The 16,913-nt window shown below is 40.0% G+C and overlaps 1 protein-coding gene across 1 annotated transcript in view; it reads right to left on the reverse strand.

Moving 5' to 3' along the window:
- Cntnap2 (contactin associated protein 2) overlaps positions 1-16,913 on the reverse strand; it is a 1,802,334-nt gene that overhangs the window by 1,147,612 nt on the left and 637,809 nt on the right.

Below are 16,913 nucleotides of genomic sequence, written 5' to 3' on the forward strand. Positions count from 1 at the left end.
GGGAAGAGACCATATTTTAATGACACAGTTAATTGCACAACTGTACTAGGTTTTGAGGGCTAGATTTCACACAGGGTGTAAACATACCTTTGCTTTCTAAAAAGCTACATTGGATGAACCCCAGTCTTCTTATGCTTCCTTTCAGTCCTTGAGTTCTCCCTTTCATATTCTTTGTCCAGTTATTTTGTTTCAGAGTTCAAATAGCCTGCAAACCCTTAGATCTCTTCTTTCCCATGAGCAACAGTGACCAGCACCAATCTAGTAGGAAAAGCATGATAGAGTGTTGAAGACCTTCACCTGGAGGCAGGTGATATTTTGTGGCTTGGTTGCAACTGTTGTGATAATGAGCAGAAATAAATGTGGAAATGCTGTGGTTTGATAGTTTATATTTTACTATTGTTTTTTCCAGGGGTTATTCTGTGTTGTCAGGAAGATTTCAGCCTATGTGGACAGTATTTCTTCCTTCTACACATTAGATCTTTCTTAGGACCCTTCGATTGTAATAGATTGCTTAGGATTTCACTTTATCCATATGGGGATATCAATCGCTTAGTCCATTAATAAGAGAAGGGAAGGGATTTTTAACGGGTTCACTCTAGAGTGGAGCCTATATTAAGAAGAAGGCGTGAAAAACAAATGAAAGAATTTCAGACAGAAACCAAAGTGACCAAGATTGTAATAGGTAATGACAGGGTGAAGGTAATGATTTTGTTTGTTATCAGCTTATCAGCTAGCATTTTGCTAGTGAAAAACATTCAAATGAGACGGAACCAGTTGGGCAAACATCAGAAACAGAGGAGCTGTGTACAAGAGAAAGTTGCCTTGGTCTTAATAAGTGGAAGACTGTCAGTGCAGTAAAAGTCCATTGCACAGGAAGAAGCCGGACAAATGACTTCATATGCGATTTCTGTGCCATTATATGTTGGAAGGATGTGATCTTTTTCACATTATTATTTTGACTTTTATAGGGGATTACAGTTAAGAGATTGTGTTAATTTCAGCAGAAACTTTGATCTTTGGAATTTTAGGCATTGTTGAGACCGTGATAGACTACAGGAAAAATTGAATTGGGACTACTACATGCACTTTACATTATGATATTGTCACAAGCTTATGGGGGACAGGCAGTGAAATGTGGTAGTGTGGATGTAATTGGCCCCATAAGCTCATAGGGAGCAGCATTGTTAGGAGGTGTGGCTTTGCTGGAGTGGGTGTGGCCTTTTTGGAGGAAGTATGTCACTGTGGAGGTGGGTTTTTGAGGTCTTATATATGCTCACACCATGCCCAGAGTCTCACATCACTTCCTGTAGCCCATGAGTCAAGACAGATGCAGAACTCTCAGATCCTCCTCCAGCGCCGTACCTGCCTGCATGCTACCATGTCACACCATGGTGATGATGGACTAAACCTCTGAAAAGAATGTAAGCCACCCAAATTAAAAGTTTTCTTTTATAAGTGTTGCCATCGTCATGCTGTCTCGTCACAGCAACAGAAACCCTGACCAGGACATACACACTTAATAGATTAGCAAGTTTTAAGTTAATTAGACACATTTTGTAACATATATGTATTTATATTAAGTAGACATACATGTTTTATATATGAGGACTCAAATATAATTTTCCTCTTTTACAATTATTTTTATAAGCATGGTCCTAAGACTAAAGTCAGAGTCTTGGTACCTTTTATGTTACAGCGGTCTGATGGCTGTCAGCCCGGGCCCTTGGAGTACAATCTGGGCTGTGGGAGGTCTGCTGGGAAAGGCTTTCTTTCTCTGGCTGTCACTCCTGTTTGACGGCTGAAATGGCGTTCCTGCCACAGAGCGCATCTGCTCTGATTGTGTGAAGATAACTGAATTTATTAAGTCGTCTTATATTTTCCAAGAAGATCCTGAACTACTAAGCAGAAAGAAGCCAAACGCAAATTAATACTTTGGTGAAATATAAAAGGCCCCTGTGTGTAGCCAATACCCTACTCCAAGATGTGTCTCTACAATAGGAAACAGCCAAGAGGTTGTTTTTTTGTGCTTCAGCACTTCAAGCACTTTTCTATACTTATGCCTTTCTTATCAGGTAGCAAACAAACAAACAAATACCTCCAATTTCTATGCTCAGTGCTCAGTCTCTAAAACAAACAAAACAAAAATGTCCAGTGTGAATGTCCTCACTTAAATCCTCACTGGACTTACATTTTCTTATCTTTCTTACATATCTTCCTACACAGTTACATGGGAGCAGTGTTAGCTTCTGACCTCCTGAAGTGCTGAGGGGTAAGAAGGCTTGTCCCCAGGAAGCCACTGACATCTGCAGATTCCCCTAACTCCATAAAGTAAGCAAGTGGGTTCAACAGTCCCAGTGTGGGCTCAGCATCCACGGAGCAGCAGAAACCAGGGGCCTCAGATCAGACCAATGATTGTTTTGGATAAATTCGTGCAAGTGAAAATATATGGATAATGGGATTCACGGTGTCACTCACTAGGCCACATTGCAGTTTCCATGGCGAGATTTCTCTCGTCCTTCCTCCCCTTATTTTTTCTCTTAACTTTTATTTTGTTTTTATTTTGGAGTGGGGTGGGAGATGGGTGGTATCAGGAGTCATGATGCAAAAGCCACAAAGAATGAATAAATTATAAAAATTTATAAAATGCAAAAGTTATAAATTTTATTTTAAAAAATAATAAAATATACTAACTATGCAATGCATAGAATCTAAGCATTTATTTTAAAATCTACTAAGAGGAAATATATCTGTGCCCCTGTGCTGTGTTTCTCAGCATCCTGGGCTTTGTTCTTAGTACTATGTCCAACGCTATCTTTTATATCAGTGTTCATCTGTTCTTGGAAAGACTAACACGCCTTCAAAGACAGACAACTATTCTGGAGTCTTCCTTATCCATGACAGATGTATGATCACGTATTAATGATATATTTCTGGTGCTTCTGGGAAACTTAACTCTCTTATGTTATCCCATCCATTTCCTATTCATCCTGAAGGGTTATTCACTCATGAACCTGCCATTTCTTTCTTTCTGTCCTTCCTTCCTTCTGTGTATGTATTTCCGTGTGTGTATGCATAAATGTGTATGTGTGTGTGGACATATGCATGTCGGTGTGTGTATGTGCATGAACACATATGTACTTGTACATATATGTGTACGTGTGTATGGACATATGCATGTATGTGTGCTTAGGTATGTGTATGCTCATGTGTGAGCACACACATGTATATGTGTGTCTGAGTAAGCATGTAAACACCAACTAGGAAGTTCATCTGAAGAAGCATTCTTTTTCCATTTCCCCATGAAAAATTTTAATTTTAAACTGTTGCTTTCTCCTTCCTGCCCTCTGTGGCTTTTTATTAGTTATTTGCCAATTGAACTAACAAATATCACATTTAAAAAGTATTTTAGGGATGCCTGTTTTCATATTTCTGGCTAGATGTGTCTGCTCTACTGTGTCATGCACGGGCTTTTCAACCCGCACCAATGGTGGGGTGTGTGTCATGAGTGGTTTGCCATTTCCTCACCTCTATTCCCTCCCCCACATCATCTTCTTTTAGTGAGTCTTTCTGATAAAAAATGTTGTTTCCTCCATTACTTGTTGCCACACACCTTTAATGGTATGTTTGAGCTCCTACTTCTTTGCACACATGCTTTCTAAAGTGTGGGCTTAGGACTCCTAGCCTGTGCTCTGGTACCTTCATAAAGACAGACTTTGGAATTTGGTCAGATAATCTCCAATTTCATCTGGATAGTTTTTGTCTGTTATTCTCTTGGAGTCTCTTCAAAGGACGAAGAGTCTTAACTATTGCTCCATGTTGATGCTCTAAAGACTTTGATTTCCTGAACATTCCATATTCAGAAGAAGAAGAAATACTAAAATGAAAAGATAAGCTCAACATCTTTAAAACTTGGGGAAATGGGAATCAAAACTGCTCTGAGGGGGGTGGAGGGAAGGGACATTGGTAAAAGGCTTCGAATGTATATGTTGCTTGTCCCATTACTATGAAAATACCTGGAAAGATCAAGTTAAAGACTGAGGGTTTGTTTTTTTGTCTGTAGTTTGCAGGTAAAGTCCATCATGACTAGGTTCAAAGTAGCAGGGAAAGGGTGCCGCTGGTCACATGGTATCCATAATCAGGAAACAGAGAGTAATAAATGCACAGCCTTGTTTGCCCCTTTTAGTCAACCCATAGAATTAATTGTGCTATCCATAGTGGGCAGGTATTCTCACCTCAATCAACCTAATCTGCATAATTGCTTTCAAGCTTTCCCAGAGAAAGGTATCCTAGATGACATTAAGTCCCAACAAATTGAAAACCAGAATTAACGATCAAATTCTGCAAATATAGAGACCTAAATTCAGATCCCCAACACCCACATTTTTAAAAAAAGTTCCTGGGGGGCTGGCAGTAGGAGATGTATGAACAAGTTGAGTCCTAGAGCTCTTTTGGCAAGCCAAAGTAGCTAATTTAATGAGTTCTAAGTTTAGCAAGAGACCTTGTTCTGAGAAATTGGTAGACAGTATAAAAAAGACATCTAATGTTGACTTTTGGCCTCCAAATGAACAGGTCCTGTGTGCATATACTTATAACCATCCCTGCACAGGAATAAACACAAGTACACAAACCAAAAGCAAGCAAACAAACAAACAATTTGAGCTTCTATCTTACTCCAAAAAGAATGCTTATTATTAGAAACAGAGGAAACATTAAAAAAAAAAAACACATACATCAAAAACATCTCTCTTTTGCAGATGGTCAAGACCATTATAGAAAACTACAATGAGTCAACAGGCAGAAACAACTTACTGTGAGACGTCCAACAACATTTGGTAAACCGACAACGTAACATCTACACCTGTGATTTAGAGAGCATGAAAAGAGGGCAGGAAGATTCTAAGAGCCAGAAAACCAGGAATTATGCTGTGAGATTGTGTCTCCTAGACGTGAGACAGAAGTTACACCCATGAAATCTCAACAATATGGCTGCCCAAACAAGGCCCGAATGACAACACCAAGTGGCATGCCACCATGGATAGAAGAAATCTCATAGGGCACCACCCCTAAATGAAGAGCTAGAGATAATTAATGACCGCTGAAAGATGGGGCATCAGTCTGCTCAAGCCCCCTAATTGCTTATCTTATATCAAATTCAGCTATAAAGACATACACACATGGAACACTAAAGCAGTTCAACCCAACAAGTTATATTTAGTTTAATAAAATACATATAGATTTGAAAAAAGGGGGGGAAAAAGGCCAGATGCTGAAACATAAATATCAGTATCCTACACAATCTCTCAGATCTCTAACACTTAAAAACTAAAATTCCACATAAATGTCAATTTTCAAATAGAGGCTAAAATTAATTATGGAAGAAGGGGCCCAGAGGGAGAGTGAATGGAATAGAAGGTTAGAAAGGATAGCAATGTTTTGGGGAAGTAGGGAGAAAATATGGTATATACACAATTAGAAAGACCATAGTGAACACAATGAAATCCAATGATATGACCGGATTATTAAGATTATAATAATATGTAAATACTAATACATATGCAAGTATAAGTACAGTCATCATGATCAGATATTTTAACATGACGAAAGACCTTAATTCTAGACACAAGCTCACTTCCACCTTTGGGCTGCCTTCTTAGAGCACAGAGCTGGCTGCCCTTTATACTAAGGTGAATTCTGAAACTTCCTGACTCCCCAGCACTCCCTTCCAATTTCATGCCTTCTTTTTAAAAAGACAATAACCCACCAAGTCTAACCAGCTTTGCTACGCACACACAGATGTTGCTCTGGTTCCTTTTTTGTCAAGTTGACATGGACAGGGTCATCTGGGGAAAAGGGACCACAACTGAGAAAATGATTCCATCAGTTTGGCCTGTAGGCAAGTCTGCAGGGGCTGTTTCTTGACTCATGATTGATGTAGGAGGACTCAGTCCATTATGGATGGTCACAACCCTGGGCAAGGGTTGTAAAAGACAGGTAGCTAAGCAATCCACAGGGAGCAAGTCAGCAAACATCATTCCTCTGCATGTGTACTTCAGTTTCCTACCTTGGGTTTTGAATTCTTTTCATGATGGATTGTGATTCTGAATATGGGTGCCTAGGAAATCCTTCCCTCCTAAGGTGGATTTGGTCATAGTGTTTTACCACAAGAAAATAAAAAGTGAACTAAGACACTACCTTTGCCACACGTTCAAATAAATGTTGTTTGTTGCCTATTCACAAAGCAATGATGAGCCTCCAAATAGCAAAATAAAAGAACCTATCAGAATAACTTTATCATTGCATTATCGAAAGTCTGACTCAAATTTTAACTTCAAAATTGACATGAACAATTCCCTGAAGGGTTCAATGATGGTGCAGGTTTTGTATATAGATTTTTTTTTGGGGGGGTTGGTCTTAATTCTATTTTCCTAAGACATCTTTCTCTTGTGCAGCTCCAATGTCCCCATCCACAATTTGGCATTTTCCAAGATAGCAAAATGAACGCACTGGTTTGAGGTCTCAGTTCTCAGAACCTCAAAAAGGATCTTCATGATCAAAAAACAGCTCTAAGTGTAATTAGGCCTGAACCAAATTGTGAGTCACCAGCAACAAGGCAGGGAAGTGACTCAGAGTTAGACCCCCACCTGTGTGAAACACATTTTCATGAAGCCCTCCTTATAGGAAGGAAGCTAGGATGACAAGGTTTCTGAGAAGTGAGGCTCACCTTGGAGATGCAGATGGAATTAATCACCCAAAGATGACATGGATGACCCCATTGAGGAGAAGATGTGGAGAACACAGGAAATGAACTCACAGAGACTGTAACTATAGACTGCCCTAAATATTGAGGGTACGTTGCATGAAGCTATGAATATTCAAATATCATACGTTATTTTTTTTTCTACAATGTGACCCAGGCTGGTTGCAAACTGCTGAGTATAAGCAATCCTCTTGCATCAGCTTCCTCAGTGCCAGAGGATGTAGGAGTGTATAACACATGCTGGAGGACATGCCTTTTAAACCAAGTCAGAATTTCCATGAAGTCTCACACAGAGGGATTTGTAATCCTTCCAGGATGCTATTGATCAAACATTTCCTGTTTTCCATACTAAAATTGATTTTTGTGTCTTGGTGTTTTAATAATTTTAAAATAAATGATTATGTAATGACGTTATACTGCACGTCCTGTCTTTTGTACTAAATATAAATACAAAGGGGGAAGTCACTACACATCTTACAGCAACACAGGTCTGGGGCCTTCAGTCATGAGGTCTCCCGGCACATTTGCCCAGCCCATGGGTAGTCACCAGCCACAGGGGTTGTTGAGTCATTGAGTTACGTTCTGTATGACTGAGAAATTAAAATCTTAGTTGTACTTTATTTTTACATTTAAATAGCAACACATGATTTCATACTAGGAGGACAAACTGTGCAGCCGTGAGCTACTTATGTTTCTGTATCTAGGTGACATGTGTGAGTCACACTGACTGCAGGACAGATGAATCAGGAAAATTAAACAAGTTGGATTTCTTAACTTTTGATCTATTTCTCATGTTGGGATCATTTCAAGTTTATTAATAAAAGGTTTCAAAATATTAGGCTTCTTTTAAGGAAACTTTAAAGGGTTTTGCTTGAGGTAAGGGTGGCTCAGAAATTGTGGGAGTGGCTAGCCAATGACTGGACCAACTTGAGCCTCTTGCCCCTAGAGTGTGAGCCCTTGCCTGACACTTCCCAGAGGGGAGGAACCAGAGGCTGGTTAGCCAAGAGACCTAGGTTAGAACCAAATATGACTGAGAAAAGAAAAAAGAAGAAGAAGAAGAAGAAGAAGAAGAAGAAGAAGAAGAAGAAGAAGAAGAAGAAGAAGAAGAAGGAAGTCAATGAAATGATCTGAATGATATTAAGCTAAAATTGTAGGTAAGACTGGCATAATCATCATCAGAGATGCTTCATCCAGCAACTGATGGGAGTAGATGCAGAGACTCAGCAGCCAAATCCCAGGAAATCCCAGGAAAGAGAGGGAGGAAGGACTGTAGGAGCCAGAGGGGTTAAGGTTACCATTAGGACACAGGCCACAGAATCAACTAACCAGGCCCATAGGGACTCACAGAGACTGAACCATCAGGGAGCCTACAGGGGTCTGATGCAAGCCCTCTGCATACACATTATGGTTATGTAGCTTGGTGTTCTTGTGAGACGCCTAACAGTGGGAATGAGATCTGTCTCTGTTCCCTTTACCTGCTTTTGGGACACTTTTCCTCCTACTGGTTTGCCTCATCCACACTTGATATAAGGGTACATGCCTAGTTTTATTGTAACTTGTTATGTCATGCTTGGGTGATGCCCGTAGGGAACCTGATCTTTTATGAAAGGAAGAGGGGATCTAGGGGAGAAGAGAGGTGGGAGAGAGGAGCGGTGTGTGAGTGGGGGAGGCTTGAAGGTGAAGACTGGGGGTGGGGGAACCTGCTGTTGGAATGAAATATATGAGAAAAAAATGAATACATAATTACTGCTTTTTCTCTCCTTCCTCCTCCTCTTCCTCTTCCTCTTCTTCTTCCTCTTCCTCCCCCTCTTACTCTTCCTCCTCCTCTCCTTCTGTAGAGTATTTCATACTTGGTATACTACTAAACCATTTATTCTGCAAACTAAGCTATTCAGATTCAACTAGGGAAGGAATACTGTGCCTATTGGCCTGTATGTTCCCCAACTAAGGTCAGTCAAAATCAACTAAAGGTATTTGAACTGATAAACCATCTCATATTCAGACACATATCATACAAAGCAGGTGGTTCTAGGCAAACTCTGAGCATCTGGGTAGAGCAGATTCTCCTCAGGGTACATTCACCTAGTGTGTCTACTTAGTACAAGAGTAAATGGACCAGCAGGAAAGCCATCCAGGTTAGTATTGCAGCCTTTGGGGGGTACAGATTTTCAGTGCTTGGAATTGTACTTGGGGTCTCACACACATTATTCAAGTGCTCTACTAATGAGGTATGTCCCACGCAGTTTTGGCTGCAGATAATTTGTGCTCTAAAACATAGACTATTTTATCTTTCATGTCATCAGAATTGTTCTTTCTCTCTACAGGGCACATTAAGACTAGAACAACAGAAGCAGACACTTCAGAGAGGTTCTCTAGAGAAAAAAAAATGTGAAATACACAGGTAACATAGGTTAGGGTAACATGGAGAAAATAAGATTAAACAAACTGTCCTTTAGATGTTTTTAAGTTGAGGAATTGTTGGTATTTTTTGAATGCTGGGGTAGAGAGTATAATCTATCTATCTATCATCTATCAATCTATCTATCTACCTACCTATCACCTACATAATTTTTCAGGATTTTATATATGTATACAATTAAGCATGATCATTATATCCATTTATTATTTTCCCTTAATATCTTTTTATTTTTTTTATAACCTTTTAAGTCCAATTGGTGCTTCTAAGTCAAATCATGTGTGGCTGTAGCTGTAGCTGTAGCTGTGGCTTTGATTGTGGCTGCGGCTGTGGCTGTGGGGCTATCTACTGGAGCATAGGAAATCTACCAATGGCTACACACCAAGAAACAAAACAACAGCAATAACAAATCAAAGTCATTTCCCTTCCCCAGCGAATACCAGTAGCTCTTCAGTGAGAGATGGCATCTGGAGAGCACCTCTCCCAGGTGAGAATTTTGGCTGGATTGCTCTTTTTTTTGAGTAACCACAGATGGCATGATTTCATGCATGGAATAGCCATATCAAGTCCAAGAGTTTGCATTGCATAGCATTCCACCCACAATATGGCACTTAGAGTGTTTGGTTTTTTGGCTACCCTTCTCCAGTATCCCCGGGGGAGTGGGATATTGAGGAAGATGTCCTATTCAGGGCTGAGTACTCAGTTTTCTCTTCTCAGCACTCTGACCAGTATTTCAGCATCTGCTCCTGTGAGCTCCAAGAAGAAGCATCAGAGACCAAGGCTGACAGCACCATAAGGCTGAGAACATAAGCAAATGTTTACCAGGCAGTTTGACAACATAATCACATAACGCACGCTGTCGTTTCTTCCCAAAACTTTATCTAAAATTAACTCCTTTATCTTTCTGTTCATACTCACCACTCTGTTAAATGGGGGAAGGTGTGATTATTACAGGGATACAATGTCAGTGGATAACACTGTATCTGCTGTCTGGAACCAAATAGCAGTGAATGCTGGTGCTCAGTTCCTTTTCCTTCTGTTTGCTCAACCCTGGACCATGACCCACAGAATAGCATCACCCACAGTTAGGGTGGGTCTTCCCACCTCCATAAACCAATCTACAAATAGCCTCACAGAGACCCTAAATCCTGTCAAGTTGCCAGTCAATTTTAGCCCTCACACCTGGTTTTGTAAATACTTTTTTTTTTTTTTTTTTTTTTTGCTGGAACACAGCTGTCAACATCCCTCTAGTGACTGCTCATAGCTGCTTAGATACTTTGATGGCAGAATGGAGTACAGAGAAAGTTTAGGAGTCTAATTACCTAGCTGACTGTTCAAGCCCAAAATTTATATAAGATTCTTTACAGAGACTGTGATTTCTGTTACATGCGGAACAGGTGAGTCTACAAATATTTATTCACACACCGGTTTCTCTCACCCAGCCCAAGTTCAGTATTAAAGTTCTTTTTACAATGGAAGGCAGATGTATATTTCTTTAGCATCATGAAGTCATTTTCATTGTTGGTATGCGCTCATTGCTACAGCTAATGAGTTAAACTGGGTTTTCTATTTTAAAAAGACGCACACAGCCTGGCTCACACCTTTGTTTTAAGCTTTCGCTGTCTTCTGTGAAGACATCTGGGAATTTAAATTTAAACAAAGCCATTTTAAAGACAACCCAAAAGAAATCTTAATTGCAGGCTATTCTTCTGCAGAAACGGATACTTCATTTAGTTAAGTGACAAATTTAAAAAGAAAAAAAACCCCTCATGTTTTCTTAACATTTTGCAGTAAGTCTCATTGTTTCACAGATGTAACACTAAAGTTTAGTTTTTGATGAAAAAGAATGTATTCAAAATAAAAGCACAGAACAAGCTACTTTAACTCCAGAATAGTGAGCTGAAGCGGTTGAGGGTTTCCAGGTCTGATTTGGTTTCAAATAGGACCTTAATAAATCAGGAGGAAGCCCATGGATCATCTCATTTGCTGCCTCCACTGCCAGTGATCAGTCTGACAGGGCTGCATGTTGTTCAGAGCCCACATGCCTTGAGCTTTCTAATCTCCAGCAGGCAAACACTCTACATAAAATATCACCCTGCCTTGCCTAGTACAGTGAGATAAATAAACCAGTGCCTCCTGCATGCAAAGACAAGCTTTTGGGTTGTTTGTTTGCAAATCAGAATCCTACTGTGTCAGGCTATTGAGGGTTCATAAGCCATCCAGAGGCCAAGACAGCTCTGCTCACCAGAGAGCAATGTTTTAATTATGTAGTGATGCCTGGGATGACAGGAAGCACTTGTAAGGATCTAAATACTAAACAACAAGTCATTCTTCAGCGATATGACATCCCTTGACATTTGTTTATTTATTTGTTTGTATCTTTCCTGTTTTGAATCTGGATGAACCTATGCATGGTACTAGCAGAAGCTCTGAATCAAGCATATTACCTTTGAAGACATTGCATTTTGTTCCCTTAAATAAGTAGGCTAAGGGGGTAGGAAAGTAATCTGTTAAAGGATATACAGAGAAGAGAAGTCAAAACTTACTCCAAGGTACTTGAAGCAGAATAGAAAAAACACATCTAGAGAATTAGAAAGTTAAATGAACAACACACTTAGCACATTTTTCTTTCCTCTATCAAAGCTTTTCTAAGACAGGCTAAATTTATTGCCTGAAGCAAAAGCAGATATATGCCATTGGGGGGAAAAAGACTACCTTTGAATAAGGGAAAGTAAGTCTACGTGTGTCTCAGTCATGTAGATGGTTTTCAGATAGAATGTAGAGATAAAATCATTTTAGATAAAGTATCACTAACTTTTTCCCCTTTTTTTTTTTTTTTTGAGTTCCTATTTGGAAGAAACTTGGCAGGAAGTTTTCATTGATTCCCCATTGGTAGGTCTTCCTAGCACTTTTCCTCTCCATAGATGTTTCCTGGGCACATTGATCAGCACTCACAGACACACAGAATGTACTACCAAGAGTCTTAGAGAATACAATTTCCATGCTCACTTTCTTTTGATTTTAGGAATATACATGCCATTCTGCAAAATATTCAACACCTGTTGATCTGGGGATGCTCAATAGCTCCTGATCCAGGGGTGAGTCTACAAGGAGTCATTCTATTGTCTTTAAGATTTCTCAATTAAAAATGCCATGAAGATATCATACATCTCCCAGACATCTTTTGTTTCTCGCTATCCTCCATCTTTCCGGATGAGCTGCCTGCACGCTACATAATTGGTAACCTTTAAAACTGTAGGCCCACATAACTACCTCTTTTTCAGTCATAAGGGAGTTTGTGGACTCAAGTCTGAGCTCAGGTTGACACGTGCATTTTTAACAACTGAATCATCAACAGTATGAAGAGGATGCAGTAAAGAAAAAAATATCCTCACACACAGGTTGTACGGTTACTCACTCAACCTCTGCACATGAAGGCAATATTTTATTTACAGTTTTGGAAGTACATTGGAAGAATTACTGGGAATATAGAAAAGATGCAATTATCTCTCATCATAAGAAAGTGAAAGATCAGGCTTCTATGAATACCTAAATTGCACTGAATAAACAATTTAATATATAATGATGAGAGATATAATACTTAGACCTATATGAGCAGAACATGCAAATAACTACTCTAAATTCACAAGTCCAGAGTATAATTCTTGACATAAACAAGGGATAACTGTTTTTGCTTTCCTAAGTGTCTAAGGGATCTCAAATAGCTCATTTGCCACTAATTCGGTAGCACATTTAGAAATTGTAATTCCAGGCACCACAGTGATCTCAGGCAAGTTAGTCAGTTCCCAGGGCCAGAGCAGGCAGGGAATGACTCATTTTTCATTTTCAGATGGTGAGATCATGTAGCAGCTTCATGATAGCCCACAAGCACCTGTAAGACTGTGTCTGTGACTTGCATTTCTCCTTTATTGGGACCCTGGCTGTGCTCAGCATTGTGAGCATTCCTTAGCTAAAAATACTAGTCAGCCTCTCCACCATGACAACACTCTGTGCTCTCTCTGTTCTCTAGGGAGAGGAGTCCAGGCTTTATCTCATAGAGCAGTGGAATGAGTTGTGGGGACAGGAGCGACAGACTGAAGATAACATTCAGTGTGGAGGCTGCACAAAGAGATATACACATAGAGAAAGAAAAACATGGGAAAATTTCAGTGATAAACATCTCTCCCCTTAGAGTCCTCTCTAGTGTGTAAATGTGTGCATGTGTGCATGAGTGTATGTGCTTCTGTGCATGCATGCTTGCATGTGCGTGTGCATGTGTATGTGAGTGTGTGAAGGCCTGTGGTGTTATTGTTTAGGCACTATCCTCTTTGTTTCTAAGACAGGGATGCTCACTGGCTAAACTCCTCTAATAGGTCAGATGCAGTTGCAAAAGAGCCCTAGGGAGCTCTGCTAAACTCCAGCTCCCTCCCTGGTTCTAGGAGTAAAATAATACAGCACTGATACAGCTTGGGTCCTCATGTTTCCTAGGTAATTGACTTAATCACCAAGCCATCTCTAGCCCATCTTTACTCCTAATTTTACCTTTGTCCCTCAAACATAAGTCATAGAGCTTGTTGGTACAAGGAGACCCATCACCCTGGCAAATGTTAGACATGTCTATGTAGCTATGCTACTGGTCATATTATTATGAGAACAGAGGGCACCTGAAAAAGAGTTGAGGAGTCATTGGTGGCCGTGTCGCTGACGGACAACTGATGGTGGGTTTCCCACCATTGCCAACAGGGGAATGACAGGGTAAATGGGGTCACTTTATATCAAAGTGGAGGATGAATAGTTGTTTTGTTCTTGTGGGCTGTAGAAAAACACGCATCACTGATCCCTCAAGGATTAATTTCTCATGATAAATGTAATTGTCTAAAATAACAGTGGTGAAACCAATCATTATAAACTCCAAAGTACAGAGAATAGAGTGGGTGGGCACTGACTATTTTAAAAGGAGAAAAGCAATCAAAAGGAGTGGCAAAGGGTACCTTGTAGCAGAAAGTGAATGTTGTTCTCTAATGGCCCAGGAAGATCCTGTCTCAGTAGGAGGGAGGTCACAGTCAAGGGGCTCTTCACCAGGCAGTATGCTGGTGATAAAAAAAAAAATCACTAAATGCACCTGGAGATTTAAAATGCTACATTCCACAAATGTAGAAAATTAGGCTGGGGATTGGCTGAAATTTAAATATCAAGCACCCAGGCCTTTCTGAGGGTTTGGTGTGAAAATGGCAAATTTCCTCCAGGTAAGGGTCTGTCTCTTTAATTGTATCTGATAATAAAGAACAATTATTCTTTTCATTAAATTTCTCATCTATGAGCCTCATACTGTTGATCTGTTTCTGAATAACTGCTATTGCCATAATCGCTGTAGCTTTTTGTAAAAATTGTTTCTGAATCTATAGTAGAAAATTATTATTATTTTTTCCCCTGAATGCTACATTGTATTTCAGAGGACCAAAAGTGACTTCCATGGGAAGGGCTGTAGGTCATAGCTTAATCAGTACTCGCATTGTACAGACAAGTACAGAGAAATAAAGCCTGCCGGGGAGGGTCCCTACATTTCTGACTCTCTGCACATGCACAGCAGGCAAAGCTGAGAAGATAGAAATATGTCCAGAGTACATGATAGAAAGTTTCTGGTAAGCATTCCTGGGATGCCCAAAGAGGGGGTCAGCAGTTTGCACCTTAATTGGATTCTTTCCTGAATTAGGTGAACGGCTATTGAAATGAATAGGAGGGAGGGAGGAAGAAAGGTTAGGGAGGGAGAGGGAACTAGGACCGATATGTAAAATAAGAATACATAAATAAAGATAATAATAAAAAACGAAACTCCTCCCTGAAGCAATTGGTACTGTGATCTAAAGAGACTGTCAGGAGAGCTAAGCATGACCAGGGATGACTGCAGTGTAGGGGAGCAGACGACGTGTCCCAGCCCTGTGCGTGCTCCCCTGCTCTCCTCTCAAGCCAGACAGCTTGCATCCCTACACCTCTCTGCTCACCCATGCCTAAATTCATTTGGAAAACCCACATTTCACATTCCATATTTCTGGGCTGAAGCTTCTCCATACTTTTTCTTTCCCTCAGTGATGAGATGCCAATTTCACACTTAGCCTCTTTTTGTATGTTTGACTTTTCTAAGCTTCTTCTGTGTTGTTATCTTGACCTGGTGTGGTAGACCTGACTTTGAGCAGAGTCCCGGCAATGATTGACAGATGAGTCGTCCTCTATACATGCATAAAAGCCCAGGGCTTGGTACAAAGCAGTGCATACAACAGGGGGAAAGATACAAAGTCTACTGGAAAAAACAGTCTTAAGACTGCTGAGTTAAACTGAGAAAAATAATGAGAAGTTTCTCTAAATTGAAGCTGAAATTAAGATGCCTAATGAGGAGTAGCGGTTTTGTTTCAGTCATTCGTTCAATTAATTTTAATTGGTCACCTACTAAGTCCCAGGCAGCAGGATAAATACTGAGGATATGGATAATAGATGAAAATAGCGAAGGAGGTAAATAATTGAAATTAAACTAAAGTGTGTGATACAGGAAAAAAAAATTCCACACGTAATTTGAAAAGTTGGATGCACGATTTTTACGTAAGGTTTTTTTTTTTTTTCCCTTGACGGTGCTTTAGACCACAAGCATATCACCAGACATGTTCATTTTCTCACTTTCTTTGCCCATCTGCATTTTCAACTCATGTTTCTGGAGAAACTCCTCAATGATCTCTTCCCTTACAGCCATGCCAGCGGACTCACTGTATTTGCACACCGTTCTTGACAACCCACATAAATACACATCCAGAAGGCTACGTGCCTAGCACACAGACAAATCCGCTATTCCTTCCTATTAATTCTCCTAGCTCATTCCTTCTTCCCTTTCTTTTCCTCATCCTCTTCCCCCTACTCCTCTTCCTCTCTCCCTTTCCATCCCATTCTCTTTATCTCTTTTTCCTGCTTTTTCTTTCTTATTCTCCTCCTGTCGCCCTAAAAGTCACCATTGTTACTAACCGCTTCCCCCTTCTCTGCATATTTAAGCAGCATACCTTGCCTTCTTAGTTATGGTCTGGGAAATTTAAAGACACCCTGAGTGCATTTATTCCATGCCTTGGTGTATACTTGAAAAGAAGTTTCCAGACCTACTTGCCTTTACAGCTTGGGATTCGCTTTACAGAGTGGAGTGGGCTATTGCATGGAGTGGGGGGGGGGAGATGCAGAGTGGGATTGCCTCTACTTCTTAAGTTACATACATATTTCATCCCTCGTCTTCCAGGGGGCATATAGTTAAATTCACTTAGGTGCGTGGATCCCACACACTAACTCCCCAATGTATTCTTGTTTCAATTTTTTTCATTTAGACAGTTCTGTTCTTTTTTCTTTCTTTCTTTTTTTTTAACCAGAATAATGATAGTTTATGGAAAAAGTTCAACCATGGTATCAACCATTTAATCTCTTATAAAGACAGACTTTGTAATGCCTTGGTATGTATATGTGTGCATGTATGTGTGTTTGTGTTATTGCTTGTGTGATACACATGTGTCCTTGCATGTATGTGAGTTCACATGTGTGTGTAGGTGATTTATGCATGTCAAGGACCATGGTTAACACTGAGCATATTCCTTGACTAATTTTCACCTTGATTCAGGATCTCACAGTTGAACTCAAAGCTTATCCATGTCTTTCATCTGCTGGTATGATGGACAGGAATTCATACTTATCAGGTACTTATGTGAGTGTTGGGCT

Source organism: Phodopus roborovskii, unplaced genomic scaffold (genome assembly GCF_943737965.1).
Source record: "Phodopus roborovskii unplaced genomic scaffold, PHOROB, whole genome shotgun sequence".
NCBI classification, from domain to species: domain Eukaryota; kingdom Metazoa; phylum Chordata; class Mammalia; order Rodentia; family Cricetidae; genus Phodopus; species Phodopus roborovskii.